Source organism: Chiloscyllium plagiosum, unplaced genomic scaffold (assembly GCF_037043375.1).
Source record: "Chiloscyllium plagiosum isolate Xiang-an unplaced genomic scaffold, Cpla_swu_hap1 HiC_scaffold_11, whole genome shotgun sequence".
Taxonomy (NCBI): Eukaryota; Metazoa; Chordata; class Chondrichthyes; order Orectolobiformes; family Hemiscylliidae; genus Chiloscyllium; species Chiloscyllium plagiosum.
In genome coordinates, this window is record NW_028270149.1 from 57,663,861 (window position 1) to 57,678,795 (window position 14,935).

A 14,935-nucleotide genomic window follows, 5' to 3' on the forward strand; every position below is an offset into this window, starting at 1 on the left:
CTAATCTAATGTTGGTCCTAAACTCTCCCACAAGATAAATAAGCTCTCAGTGTCTACCCTGTCAGGTTCCCTAAGAACCTTACATGTTTCAATAAGGTTGCCTCTTACTTTTCTAAACTCCAGTGAGTGCAGACTCAGCTTACTCAATTTCCACTTCTAAGAAAACACCTCCACACCCAGGATCAACTGAAAGAACCTTCTCTGGACTGCCTCCCTGCCAGCATATTGTAAGGGGAACAAAACTGGTTACAAAACTTTAACGTGGTCTGACTAGCGCCTTGTGTGGTTTTACCAAGACTTCTTTATTTTTATACTCCATTTCCTTTGAACTACAAGCCAAGATTCCATTTGTGATTTATGTACCCGAGGACACATAAATCCCTCCGTTTTGTAGCTTTCTGCAATCTTTTTCCAGTTAAATAACACTCAGCTCCTCTTTTCTTCCTACCAAAGTACATAAATTCATATTTTTCCACATTATATTCCATCCACCAAGCTTTTTTTTAAACTTGCTTAATCTATGTCACTTAGCAGATTCTTTATGTTATCTTCATGACTTGCCTTCTCATTTATTTTTGTCTGTAAACTTGGCAATCGTACAGTCACTTCCCTCATCCAAATATTTAATTTATATTGTAAGTAACTATGGGCCCAGCACTGATTCCTGTGGCATTCTATAGGTTGCAGGTTGCCATTTTGAAAATGCCCCCCTTATCTCTACTCTTTACCTTCTACTAGTTAGCCAACCCTCTATCCATGCTTATATAATTCCCCCAACCAAGGGCTCTAAGGATATCAAGAAGCCTAAAGCACAATACTTTATTTTGGAAATCAAAATATATTGCATCAATTGGTTCCCCTTTATCTAGCTTGCTTGTTATCTCTTCAAAGAGCTGGAATAAATTTGTCAGGCATGATTTCCCCTTTGTGAAGTTATCCTGACTCTGGTTGATCATATTATGTATTTCTAAATGCTCTTCTATTACATCTTTTATATTAGGCCCTAACTTTTCTGAGTGACAAATATTAAGCTAACTGGCCTATTTTACTTGTTCAATGTTTTCTTTTCTTTTTGCAAAAGAGATTTGCTTTGACTGTTTTCCAACCCTCTGTGACTTTTCCAGAATCTAAAGATTCTACAAGATGCATTGCAGTAATTCACAAAGGCTCCTCCAACAGCATTTTCCAAACTTGCAATGTTTACCAGCCAGAAGGACAAGGGCAGCAGAAACATGGGAACTCCACCACCTGCAAATCCCCTCAATGCCACTCACCATCCTGACTTGGAATGATATTCTCATATCTTTACTGCCTCTGGGTCAAAATCCCAAACTCCTTTCTGAACAGCACTATGGTCACCCCTATATCTAAGAACTGCAACATTTGTAAGCTTACCATTGCCTTCTCAGGATAGTTAGGGATGGACAATAAATGCTGGCCATCTAGCAATATACATATCCCATTAATAAAAGAAAGTTGTAATAGTGCAATAGTAAGGATGGAAATGCCACTTCAGCACAATGGAAGGGTAACAGATGTTACAGAAGATGTCCTTTGTAGCAATGTACTGTATGGAGAGATCACCTTGTCAGTGACTGGAATTCTGTTGCAAGTGACTCACCTTCAAACTCCTCAAATGCTTCCAATCACAAATAAAGCACAAGTCAGGAGCATGATGGGATACCCTCCACTTGCCTAGGTGAGTGCCGTTCCAGTAACACTCAAGAAGCTCAGCGCCATCCTGGAAAACAGTCTGCTTTATCAATATTTCATCCACCACCTTAAACATTCACTTCATCTGCCACTGGCACCTGTGTCCACAGTGTATACAATGCACAGAACACTACTTCCCAAACGCCTGTCTTCCACTACTTAAAATACAAGAAAAGAAGGTACCAATAGAACACTATCAAGTTTCTGTCTAATTCACATATGATCATCACTTAAAAATGTCTGGCCTTCCTTTATCAGTACTGGGTGAAAAGCTCGGAACTCTATTCTTAACAATGGAATGGATGTACCTACAGCACATAGACTGCAGTTGTGCAAGAAGACAGCTCACCACCATCTTCTCGCAAAAAGGGATGGGCAATAAATACACATCCAGGGCATAATATCCACCTCTGGGGATGAGAAAAGTATTAGTTCCCTCAAAGATTAGTTTTACTTATGGTGATGGGTATAGATAGCTCTTCCTGCAACTATTCAGGGACTGTTGTTTGTGAAGAGTTGCCAATAGTTGTACAGATGTGAGAATAGAGGAAAACTCACCCCTGCAGTTTTACTAGATTATATTGAGGGATCGGTAAGTATTTACATAAAGCTTTCTCGGGATAATAAATGTGTGTGGTACAGTCCATCATGTGACAACTTCAATGAGACCTGTGGAAGGGGCAGGTTTACGGTTGAATGACTTATTTTATTTCCTACGTTCTTATGGACCCACAGGGGAGAAGACGTATAACAAGAAGTATGCTGGGCCACACGGATGAAGGGTTTTCATGCCTGACCAGAATAGAGTGTGCATTGTGCAGACAGGGCACATGTAGACAGGGATTGCCATGTCCAATTCTCGTTGCCCTGTTATAGGAAAGACATGATTAGGATGGAGATGGTTCAGAAAAGATTTACCAGGATGTTACCGAGAATGGACAGTTTAAGATACAAGGAGAGGCTGGATAGGTTGGGACATTTTTCATGGAGCATAGGAGGTCAAGGGGTGACCATTTGGAGGTTTATAAAGATATGAGAGGTATAGATCAGGTGAATGGTAGGTGTCTTTTCCCCTATGGTGAGGGATTTCAAGACTAGGAGAAATATTTTTAAAGTGAGGGGAGAAAAATTGTAAAAAGACATGTGGGAATACTTTTTTACACAGAGAGTGGTTCATGTATAGAATAAATTTCTGGTGGAAGTGGTGGATACAGATACAGTTACAACATTTAAAAGATATTTGGGATAAGTTTTTGAGTAAGAGATATTTGGAGGGATATGCAGCCAAGCGCAGGCAGGTGGGATTCGTTTAGTTTGGGAACATGGGGTCGACATGGACTGGTAGGACCGAAGAGTCTGTTCCCGTGCTGTATGACCCTGTGACTCCATGACTGTATGGCACAGTAGTGGCAGAGATGATGAACCAGGAAACAGTTGAAAATCCTGGGCCGATCCTGAACGTTCTCTAAACTCGGCGAGTGCAGAGCAGAACAAGCTGATACTCATAACGCATGTTCCAGCTGCATTGGTATTGGGCTAATGCATTCATTGGGAGTGTTACTAGGGCAGAATATGGAGTGGCTCTGACTGCATGAGGCATCTCAACAAGGAAAAGAACTAAAAATGAGGAGGTATGAACTCCAGGGAGCCCACTGAACGATTGCCACCAGTTCACAGCACTTTTATTTGGCAAGAAGGAGCTATTGCACCTCACAAAAGTAAACAGGAATTTGCTTAGAGATTGCATGGTTTGTCCTATTCACAGAAAGAATTGCAGACTGGATTCTGCAGCCAGTTTAGAAACTGATTCATGCATGAAAGCAGCCTCCTACCTGCTTCCAACTGGATCATGGATCAGCTACTTTCAGACTTATTTGAAAATTTTATTAGCCAGCATTTGGACTGCCAAGGAGCAAGTGATTTTATATTTTCTAAATTCAAGGAGCCCAATTTTCTGGTGCAAATAGAACAGATGGTATTTAACTTTACTTCCTCCACTGATACCACAATATCCGTCTTTTTCACTGTTTCAACGATGGTTCAACAGATAACTAAATTGCCCAATCACAACATTTTTGGATCCAAGTTAGCATGCTTATATTAAAACTTTGTAATGGCTGTGCTACACCACAATTATTCAATGCAAGCTAGACTGAAAGTGAGGAAAGAAACTGCTCTAAGCTGTAAACAGTTCTATAGCACCTGACTGATAAGATCAGTAGAATGCAATGATTCACCCATATCACAAAGTCTTATCTCATTGCAAGTACAGCTCAAAGCATACAATAACTAGAATTAAATCTACAAGGGTTTTGTTTTGAATAGTCTGTAATGTCCATTTCTCACCTCTGGCTCAACTTAATTCCAATAGTAGCAGCATATGTAGAAACTGATTGTGATGGTAACACTGTGGGAGAGGTGGCTGAATTGAAGCATAAATCTTTATGTTCTAAACTGGATGGTGGGTTATACTATTTATCAACACTTTCTCACTCTTTGTCAGGTCACTGAGAAAACAGTTTGAGTGGGTATTCTCTGACAAGTCTGTGCCAGTGCTATTTGCAACCCAGTTTGTCGAAGAAAGTTTATCGGAATGGTCTAGAGAAATTTGAATAGAAGGTTAGCAAGCTTAATGCACCAAGTGCTACAACTATTTGAGGAAGGTTGCAATGATATTCTCAAGTCCCACTACTCCTTAGGTCACAGAATGAATTTAATTGTTTTGCCAGGTTCCCGAAATAGCCACTCATAGGCTTTCTCTATATTAGACCTGGAATAAAAAGATCCATCAACCGCGTTTTTTAAATGAAAACAAAATTATTGATTAATTATAAAATAAAGCTTATTCAGTGAAGATATAAAATTGTTAAACATGCTCAGTTTGTAATATGAATGTTAACTAGTTTAAATTATCAAAAGAACACACACCAAGACATGCATACTTACGCACACCAAGTAAAAGAGAAAAAAATAGATTTATCTCGACAGAGATTAAAAATAAAACTTTTGGCCAGTAAGTCATAGTTCTTGAAGATATAACAAGATGAATTTTGAGATGTTCAGATGATTATTGATGATGTGTGCTAGCATAGAAGGATGAATGTAATTAAATATGTAGTTGTTTCTGAGGACTTTTGTAGATACAATAATTCAGCGAATAGGTGGACCAGGGCTCCATCCAGATACAACAATGGATCCACAATGAAGATTCTGTTCCAAACACAGGAGTGTTAAGCAGGGAAGATTTGTTTCTTTCAGTAGGCTTTTCCCACCTACTCCAAACAATATTCAAATCTGAAACTGGAACCTGACAGCTATCAACCGAGGCAGATGGTCTCCAGTAAACAAACAGATATCACAAGACGTTTATCTACCAGGAAATGTCTTGTTAAAAATAAAATTATTTCCTTTCACTAACCACTTTACAAGCTTCTCAATTCCTCAAACTCAAAAACACAAAAACTCTTAAATGCAACGCCTTCATAACAGAAGGAAGATTTTGAAAATGGAATTGTGTTTTCCAGTGCATAACTCATGTAAGCTCTGAACTTCTGTAGAAAAGGTGAATGTAATTTTCAGAAATAAACTATGTATTCCACTTAGTAACAACCAATAGATTTTAGGTTGTAACACGTTAATAGTGGTTTGGTACAGTGTGGGCTCATGTCTGAAATATTACTTATTCCAAATGGAGATTGGCCATCGGGGAAGTGGTGAGGGCGGACAATAGAAAAACATTCACATTATAAATAGTTAGACCAGTTTCAATAAGATAGAGGAGGTGGAAGATCAGTGGCAATTGTTTGGGAGAGTAAGACTGAGCAACAGTTACAGCCTTTCTCCATTCAAATATCAGGCACAATCGGAGAGAGAGGACCTCAGTGGAGAGGGTATGTAAAAATACTGGTAAACAATGTATCTGAACGAAAATTAAAATCTGGAGTTTGAGCTGGCCTGAAATGATTTGAAACCCGGAATGTGATCAGCTAAATCCTTTACAAGCGCGAGCAGCAGTTCCAAGGTTCTGCACCAGCACGCTGATCACAGCATTGACTTCTGGTTCTGAGACTCACTGCCATATACAAGCCTCAGAGGTCCTTGTAGCCGGGAAGAAAACCAAACGGGACACTGGTGCTCACCATAGGCTAAAGTGGACAACCCTCACTCAGGAGATGGGAGATTTAGAAATGTGATAGTGGTGTGCAAGATTATGACAGGTTTAGATAAAGTAGTCATGGAAAACCTGTTCCCATGTATTGCTGGCCTGAGGACCAGGATTCAGCGATTTAAGGCATTGTGTAAGAGATGCAGGAAATTATTAGGAAGAATTTATTAAGGCAACAAGCTATGGAACTCGCTACAATAAAGCTGGTGCAGGTGGAGACAGTCAATGATTTCAGAAGAAATAGCATCAACATATGAAGGAAATAAACTTGCAGGGCTACAGAGATAGAGCTTTAAATGGATTAACTGGATTGGCCTACAGAGAGACCTCCATCAATGCCATACAATCAAAGATTGTATGACTTGAAAAGATTTATAATATGTAAAAATGAAGGTCAAGGGCTGAAAGCAGCAAAATAATACAATTGGATTCAAAACTGCAAAAGGATATATAAATAATGAAAATTTATCAAATACAAAGAGAAACAGAAAATAATGGATGAGGCTTCTGGGTAATCGAAGATGGAGGATGGGAAAAATTTCTGGCTGTAAAGAGTTGCTCCGTTTTTTGAAGTATTTTAGGTACTGGAGGTGATTTCCTCGAATTCCAGGAGCAGCAATTACTGTTTTATATGCTGTTGCATTAGAGAAAGAGAGAGAGAGAGACAGTGACAGTTACCGCCTTTGCTGTTTGAAGTCATGTATTGCTGGACATCGGAGTGCATCTGGGAAAATTAACAAACAGTGAAATTCACAACTAATCTTGGAGGAACTGTTGGGCACAGAATCAGATAAGTTAATTGTTGTTTTAAGTCTGTCCAATAGAAAGGCTGCAGTAGTGGGTACAGTGGATTCTTTCTTGATGATATGTTTTTGGAGATAAGACTCTTGATTAAACTTAAAATATAAGCCATAGCTATTAATTTAACCTGGGGCAGTGTTTGTAGAGGAATAAGACAGTGTTATTTTCTGGATCTGTAGATTGTGAAGGAGCAAATATGGCCTTTGCAGTGATATGTACTTCTTGTCAGATGTGAGCGTTTAAAGAGAGTTTAAGGGTTACTGCGGATTATATCTGCCATAAATGCTGTTGGATGCGAATCTTATCAGATCGAGTGGATCAGTTGGAGAGACAGATAGAAGCGATGAGGAATTTGCAACAACAACAGTATGTGATGGATGGCAGTTATAGGAAGGGGGGGAAAGTCTCAGATACGGTCACATAGATGGGTTAACTCCAGGAAGGGTGAGAGAGGTCGCAACAAGGCAGGAGTCTTTTGTGGATATACCCATTTCAAACAGGTATGCTGTTTTGGAAAATGTAGGGGGTGATGGATTCTCAGGGAACGTAGCATGAACGGCCAAGTTTCTGGTATTGAGACTGGCTCTAATGCAACGAGGGGTACGTCGGCTTCCAAGAGATCAATTGTGTTAGGGGATTCTGTAGTCCGAGGTACAGACAGATATTTATGTGGCCAGCAGCAAAAAAGCAGAATGGTGTGTTGTTTCCCTGGTGCCACGATCAAGGGTGTCTCAGAGAGGGTGCATAATGTTCTCACGGGAGAGAGGGGCCAGCAGGAGGTCATTGTCCACACTGGAACCAATGACATTGGAAGGGAAAAGGTTGAGACTCCGAAGGGAGATTACAGAGAGTTAGGCAGAAATTTAAAAAGGATGTCCTCAAGGATAGTAATATCTGGATTACTCCCAGTGCTACGAGCTAGTGAGGGCAGGAATAGGAGGACAGAGCAGATGAATGCATGGCTGAGGAGATGGTGTATGGGAGAAGGATTCACATTTTTGGATCATTGGAATCTCTTTTGGGGTAGAAGTGACCTGTACAAGAAGGGCGGATTGCACCTAAATAAGAAGGGGACTAATATACTGGCAGGGAAATTTGCTAGAACTGCTTGGGAGGATATAAACTAGTAAGGTGTGGGGGTGGGAGCCAGGGAGATAGTGAGGAAAGAGATCAATCTGAGATGGGTACAGTTGAGAACAGAAGTGAGTCAAACAGTCAGGGCAGACAGGGACAAGGTAGGACTAATAAATTAAACTGCATTTATTTCAATGCAAGGGGCCTAACAGGGAAGGCAGATGAACTCAGGGCATGGTTAGGAACATGGGACTGAGATGTCATAGCAATTACGGAAACATGGCTCAAGGATGGGCAGGACTGGTAGCTTAATGTTCCAGGATACAAATGCTACAGGAAGGATAGAAAGGGAGGCAAGAGAGGAAGGGGGGGGGGGGGGGGGAGGGGAGGGGGGTGGCATTTTTGATAAGGGATAGCATTACAGCTGTGCTGAGGGAGGATATTCCCGGAAAGACATCCAGGGAAGTTATTTGGGTGGAACTGAGAAATAAGAAAGGGATGATCACCTTACTGGGATTGTATTATAGACCCCCAGTAGTCAGAGGGAAATTGAGAAACAAACTTGTAAGGAGATCTCAGCTATCTGTAAGAATAATAGGGTAGTTATGGTAGGGGATTTTAACTTTCCAAACATCGACTGGGACTGCCATAGTGTTAAAGATTTAGATGGAGAGGTATTTTTGAAGTGTGTACAAGACAATTTTCTGATTCTGTCTGTGGATGTACCTACTAGAGAAGGTGCAAAACTTGACCTACTCTTGGGAAATAAGCAGGGCAGGTGACTTGAGGTGTCAGTGGGGGAGCACTTTGGGGCCAGGGACCATAATTCTATTCATTTCAAAATAGTGATGGAAAGGATAGACCAGATCTAAAAGTTGAAGTTCTAAATTGGAGAAAGGCCAATTTTGACGGTATTAGGCAAGAACTTTCAAAAGCTGATTGGGCACAGATGTTCGCAGGTAAATGGATGGCTGGAAAGTGGGAAGCCTTCAGAAATGAGATAACAAGAATCCAGAGAAAGTATATTCCTGTCAGGGTGAAAGGGAAGGCTGGTAGGTATAGGGAATGCTGGATAACTAAAGAAATTGAGGGTTTGGTTAAGAAAAAGAAGGAAGCATATGTCAGGTATAGACAAGATAGATCAAATGAATCCTCAGAAGAGTATAAAGAAAGTAGGAGTATACTTAAGAGGGAAATCAGGAGGGCAAAACGGGAACATGAGATAGCTTTGGCAAATAGAATTAAGGAGAATCCAAAGGGCTTTTACAAATATATTAAGGACAAGAGGGTAACTAGGGAGAGAATAGGGCCCCTCAAAGATCAGCAAGGCGGCCTTTGTGAGGAGCTACAGAAAATTGGGGAGATAATAAATGAATATTTTGCATCGGTATTTACTGTGAAAAAGGATATGGAAGATATAGACTGTAGGAAAATAGATGGTGACATCTTGCAAAATGTCCAGATTACAGAATAGGAAGTGCTGGATGTCTTGAAATGGTTAAAAGTGGATAAATCCCCAGGACTTGATCAGGTGTACATGAGAACTCTGTGGGAAGCTAGAGAAGTGATTGCTGGGCCTCTTGTTGAGATATTTCTGTCATCGATATTCACAGGTGAGGTGCTGGAAGACTGGAGGTTGGCTAACGTGGTGCCACTGTTTAAGAAGGGCGGCAAAGACAAGCCAGGGAACTATAGACCGGTGAGCCTGACCTCGGTGGTGGGCAAGTTGTTGGAGGGAATCCTGAGGGACAGGATGTACTTGTATTTGGAAAGGCAAGAACTGATTAGGGCTAGTCAACATGGCTTTGTGCGTGGGAATCATGTCTCACAAACTTGATTGAGTTTTTTGAAGAAGTAACAAAGAAGATTGATGAGGGCAGAGCAGTAGATGTGATCTATATGGACTTCAGTAAGGCGTTCAACAAGGTTCCCCATGAGAGACTGATTAGCAAGGTTACATCTCATGGAATACAGGGAGAACTAGCCATTTGGATACAGAACTGGCTCAAAGGTAGAAGACAGAGGGTGGTGGTGGAGGGTTGTTTTTCAGACTGGAGGCCTGTGACCAGTGGAGTGCCACAAGGATTGGTGCTGGGCCTCTACTTTTTGTCATTTACATAAATGATTTGGATGCAAGCATAAGCAGTACAGTTAGTAAGTTTGCAGATGATACCAAAATTGGAAGTGTAGTGGACAGCAAAGAGGGTTACCTCAGATTACAACAGGATCTTGACCAGATGGGCCAAGGGCTGAGAAGTGGCAGATGGTGTTTAATTCAGATAAATGCAAGGTGCTGCATTTTGGGAAAGCAAATCTTAGCAGGACTTATACACTTAATGGTAAGATCCTAGGGAGTGTTGCTGAACAAAGAGACCTTGGAGTGCAGGTTCATAGCACCTTGAAAGTGGAGTCGCAGGTAGATAGGATAGTGAAGAAGGCGTTTGGTATGCTTTCCTTTATTGGTCAAAGTAATGAGTACAGGAGTTGGGAGGTCATGTTGCGGCTGTACAGGACATTGGTTGGGCCACTATTGGAATATTGCGTGCAATTCTGGACTCCTTCCTATCAGAAAGATGTTGTGAAACTTGAAAGGGTTCAGAAAAGATTTACAAGGATGTTGCCAAGGTTGGAGGATCTGAGCTACAGGGAGAGGCTGAACAGGCCGGGGCTGTTTTCCCTGGATCGTCAGAGGCTGAGGGGTGACCTTATAGAGGTTTACAAAATTATGAAGAGCATGGATGGGATAAATAGACAAAGTCTTTTCCCTGGGGTTGGGGAGTCCAGAGCTAGAGGGCATAGGTTTAGGATAAGAGGGGAAAGATATAAAAGAGACCTAAGGGGCAATCTTTTCATGTAGAGGGTGGTATGTGTAAGGAATGAGCTGCCAGAGAATGTGGTGGAGGCTGGTACAATTGCAGCATTTAAGAGGCATTTGGATGGGTATATGAATAGACAGGGTTTGAAGGGATATGGGCCGGATGCTGGCAGGTGGGACTAAATTGGGTTGGGATATCTGGTCAGCATGGACGGGTTGGTCCGAAGGATCTGTTTCCATGCTGTACAGCTCTATGACTCTAAAATCTTAAGTCTATGTAGTGTCTTCAAATTCATATCTCAAGATGCTTCACAAGCCGAAATATTATCAAAGGGCACAGGAGAACGCCATTCAACCCATCATGTCTGTGAGAATGTCTGTGGGCGGCACGGTGGCACAGTTGTTGTGGGCGGCACGGTGGCACAGTGGTTAGCACTGCTGCCTCACAGCGCCAGAGACCCGGGTTCAATTCCCACCTCAGGCGACTGACTGTGTGGAGTTTGCACATTCTCCCCGTGTCTGCGTGGATTTCCTCCGGGTGCTCCGGTTTCCTCCCACAGTTCCAAAGATGTGCAGGTCAGGTGAATTGGCCATGCTAAATTGTCCGTAGTGTTAGGTAAGGGGTAAATGTAGGGGTATGGGTGGTTTGCGCTTCGGCGGGTCGGTGTGGACTTGTTGGGCCGAAGGGCCTGTTTCCACACTGTAAAGTAATCTAATACGTAGTAGCAGTAATCCAAGTGTTCTATTTAGAACATAGAACATAGAACAGTTCAGCACAGTACAGGTCCTTCAGCCCTCGATGTTGTGCCAGCCTTTTATCCTACTCTTAGATTACGCTATTTTACTTACATACCCTTCATTGTACTATCCTCCATGTGCATATCCAAGAGTTGCTTAAATGTCCGTAATGTATGTAGACTCCACTACCACTGCCAGCAGTGCATTCAACATACCCACCACTCTCTGTGTAAAGAACCTACCTCTGACATCTCCCCTAAACATTCCTCCAATCACCTTAAATTTGTTCCCCCATCATGATTTCCCTTTTCTGCCATGGGAAAAAGTTTCCAGATATCCACTGTATCTGTGCCTGTCAACATCTTATACACCTCTATCAAGTTACCTCTCATCCTTCTTCACTCCAATGAGAAAAGCCCTAGTTCCCTCAACCTTTCTTCATAAGACATACCTTCCAGTTCAGGCAGCATCCTGGTAAATCTCGTCTGCACCCTCTCTAAAGCTCCCAGATATTTCCTATAATGAGGCAACCAGAACTGAACAAGATATTGCAAGTATAGTCTACCCAGGACTCTATAGACCTGCAGTATAACTTCACAGCTCTTAAACCCAATCCCCCTGCTAATGAAAGTCAACTCACCATACACCTTCTTAACAATTCTATCAACATGGATGGCAACTTTGAGGGTTTATGGACATGGACTCCAAGATCATGTCTTCCTCCACACTGCCAAGAATCCTGCCTTTAAATTCTACATTCACATTCGACCTGCCAAAATGAAGCACTTCACACTTTTCCAGATTGAACTCCATCTGCCACTTCTCAGCCCAGCTCTGCATCCTGTCAATATCCTGTTGCAACTTATAACAGGCCTCCACACTATCCACCACTCCACCAACCTTCATATCATTGGCAAACTTACTAACTCACACTTTCACTTTCTCATCCAAGTAACTTATAAAAATCACAAAGAGCAGAGGTCTCAGAACTGATCCCTGCAGAATACTACTGGTCACTGAGCTCCAGGCTGAATACTTTCCACCTATCGTCACCCTCTGTCTTCTATGGGCCAGCCAAATTTGTATCCAGTCAACCAGAATTCCCTGTATTCCATGCCTCCTTATTTTCTGAATGACCCTACCATGGGCAATCTTATCAAACACCTTGCTAAAATTCATGTATACCACATCCACTGCTCTACCTTCATCAACGTGTTTTGTCACATCCTCAAAGAATTCAGTGAGGTTTGTGAGGCCTGACCTGCCCCTCAAAAGCCATGCTGACTATCTCTAATCAAACTATGGTTTTACAAGTAATCATAAATCCTGTCTCTCAGAATCCTCTCTAATACTTTGCCCACCACTGATGTAAGATTGACTAGTTTGTAATTCCCAGGATTATCCCTATTCCCTTTCTTGAACAAGAGAATAACATTTGCCTCCCTCCAATCATCTGGCACTACTCCAGTGGACAGTGAGGACACAAAGATCATCACCAAAGGTGCAGCAGTCTCTTCCCTTACTTCCTGCAATAAACTAGGGTATATCCCATCTGGCCCCGGGGGATTTATCTATCCTTATACTTTTCAAAATTTTCAGCACATCCTTCTTCCTAACATCAACCTAATGTATCAGTCTGTTTCGCTGTCCTCAGAAACATCAAGGTCCCTCTCAGTAGTGAATACTGAAGCAAAGTATTCGTTGAATGCCTCCCCTACTTCCTCCAACTCCAGGCACAATTTCCCTCCACTATCCCTGATCGGCTCTACCTTCACTCTAGCCATCTTCTTGTTCCTCACATAAGTGTAGAATGCCTTAGGCTTTTCCTTAATTCTACCCACGAAGGCTTTCTCATGCCCCCTTCTAGCTCTCCTAGGTCCATTCTTTAGTTCCTTCATGGCTACTTTGCAACCCTCAAAAGTCCCTTCTATTCATTGCCTCCTCAAGGCTTTTTTCTCAGAACACTACAATATTTTTCCCTTTCAAATATTAATTGGTATATGTGGAATGTATCACCTGAAAAGGTGAGGTAAACAAATTCAATAGTCATTTTCAAAAAGTAACTGTCCAAATATTTGAAAATAAATGTGTGGTAATGGGGAGAGATCAGGAAAGTGGGTTTAACTGGAATTATTTTGGAAAAGGTCAGAACAGAACAGCTCGGAATTCTGTATGTGATCTGTGGGTGCTCAGTTGCTGGGTGCTGTAGGTGCTGTGTGTAGTACATTGGCATGACTTCTCTTAGGCTGAAACTCACTACAAATAATATTGGGGGAAAAACTAAGTGCACTGAAAAAAATGATGGGAAGGTATTCCCTTCCCCAGAGGCTAGCACTGACATTTTCAGTTGATGAATAGTCAAATTTCCCTAACAAAAGAAGTAAGCACAGAAAATTTCAAAAATGAAATTTTAGGGGATCACGGGGAATACCAGTGTTTATCTTTACTGTAGTGACCTTTTCTATATGTCCAGCAATTACCAACGCATAGAAAACTCCATAACACACTACAAATGACTCAGTATGAATTAAAAACCATACTTCCCCATTCTGAAACAACCATTGAATGTAATCTAATAACAATACTGGAAACTCGATTCCAATTGTGGAAAGTCCAAAACCAAGGGCCATTACTATATTACCAATGGAAATGTCTTTGATCAGGAACCATGGAATTATTGAGGTGCTTTATAGTATAGCTTTGTTTCAGGAAAAGCCGGAATGAAAAGGAATGGAATAGAAAGGTAGCATGATGGATGAAATAAATTAAGTGAGAGGAGACTCTGTTGAACGTAATTCTGATATGGTATTGTTCTATGTCAGCAATATGATGTTATTCTATGTAATTCACCATAATTAGCTGAAATAACCCTGAGTAACTATTGACCATATAGGCATTTCGTAAATTTGTGTCATGTTAATATGTCAATACCTGATGAAGGAGCAGCGTTGCGAAAGCTAGTACTTCCAAATAAACCTGTTGGACTATAACCGGGTGTTGTGTGATTTTAATTTATTTTGGAAAATTGTAAGTGTGTTTTTCTGACTGGAGATCTGTGGCCCCAGCAGGGTTCCCCAGGGATCAGTGTTGGTACCCGTTTTGTTTGTAACATATAAAAATGATTTGAAGGAGAATGTAGCTGATCTGATTAGTAGGTTTGCAGACAACACAAAGGTTGGAGGAGTTGTGGATAGTGAGGAGGATTGCCAGAGGGTATAGGAGGATATATGTAGGCTGGAGACTTGGTCGGAGAAATAGCAGATGGAGTTTAATCTGGACAAATTTGACGCAATGTATTTTGGAAGATCAAATGCAGGAGGGAAGTATACAGAACTCTAGAGGCATTACAATATAGAAGGACCTAGGCGTACAGTTCCACAGCTCCCTAAAGGTGACAACAAAAGTGAACAAGGTGATCAAGAAGGCAAATGGCATGCTTGCCTTCATCAGTTGGAACATAGAGTATAAACATTGGTAAGTCATGTTACAGCTGCATAGAACTTTAGTTAGGCCACATTTGGAATACTATATACAGTTCTGGTCACTACACTACCAGAAGAATGTGGAGGTTTTGAAAAGGATACAGAAATAGTTTACCAGGATGTTGCCTGATTTAGAGGCTGTTAGCT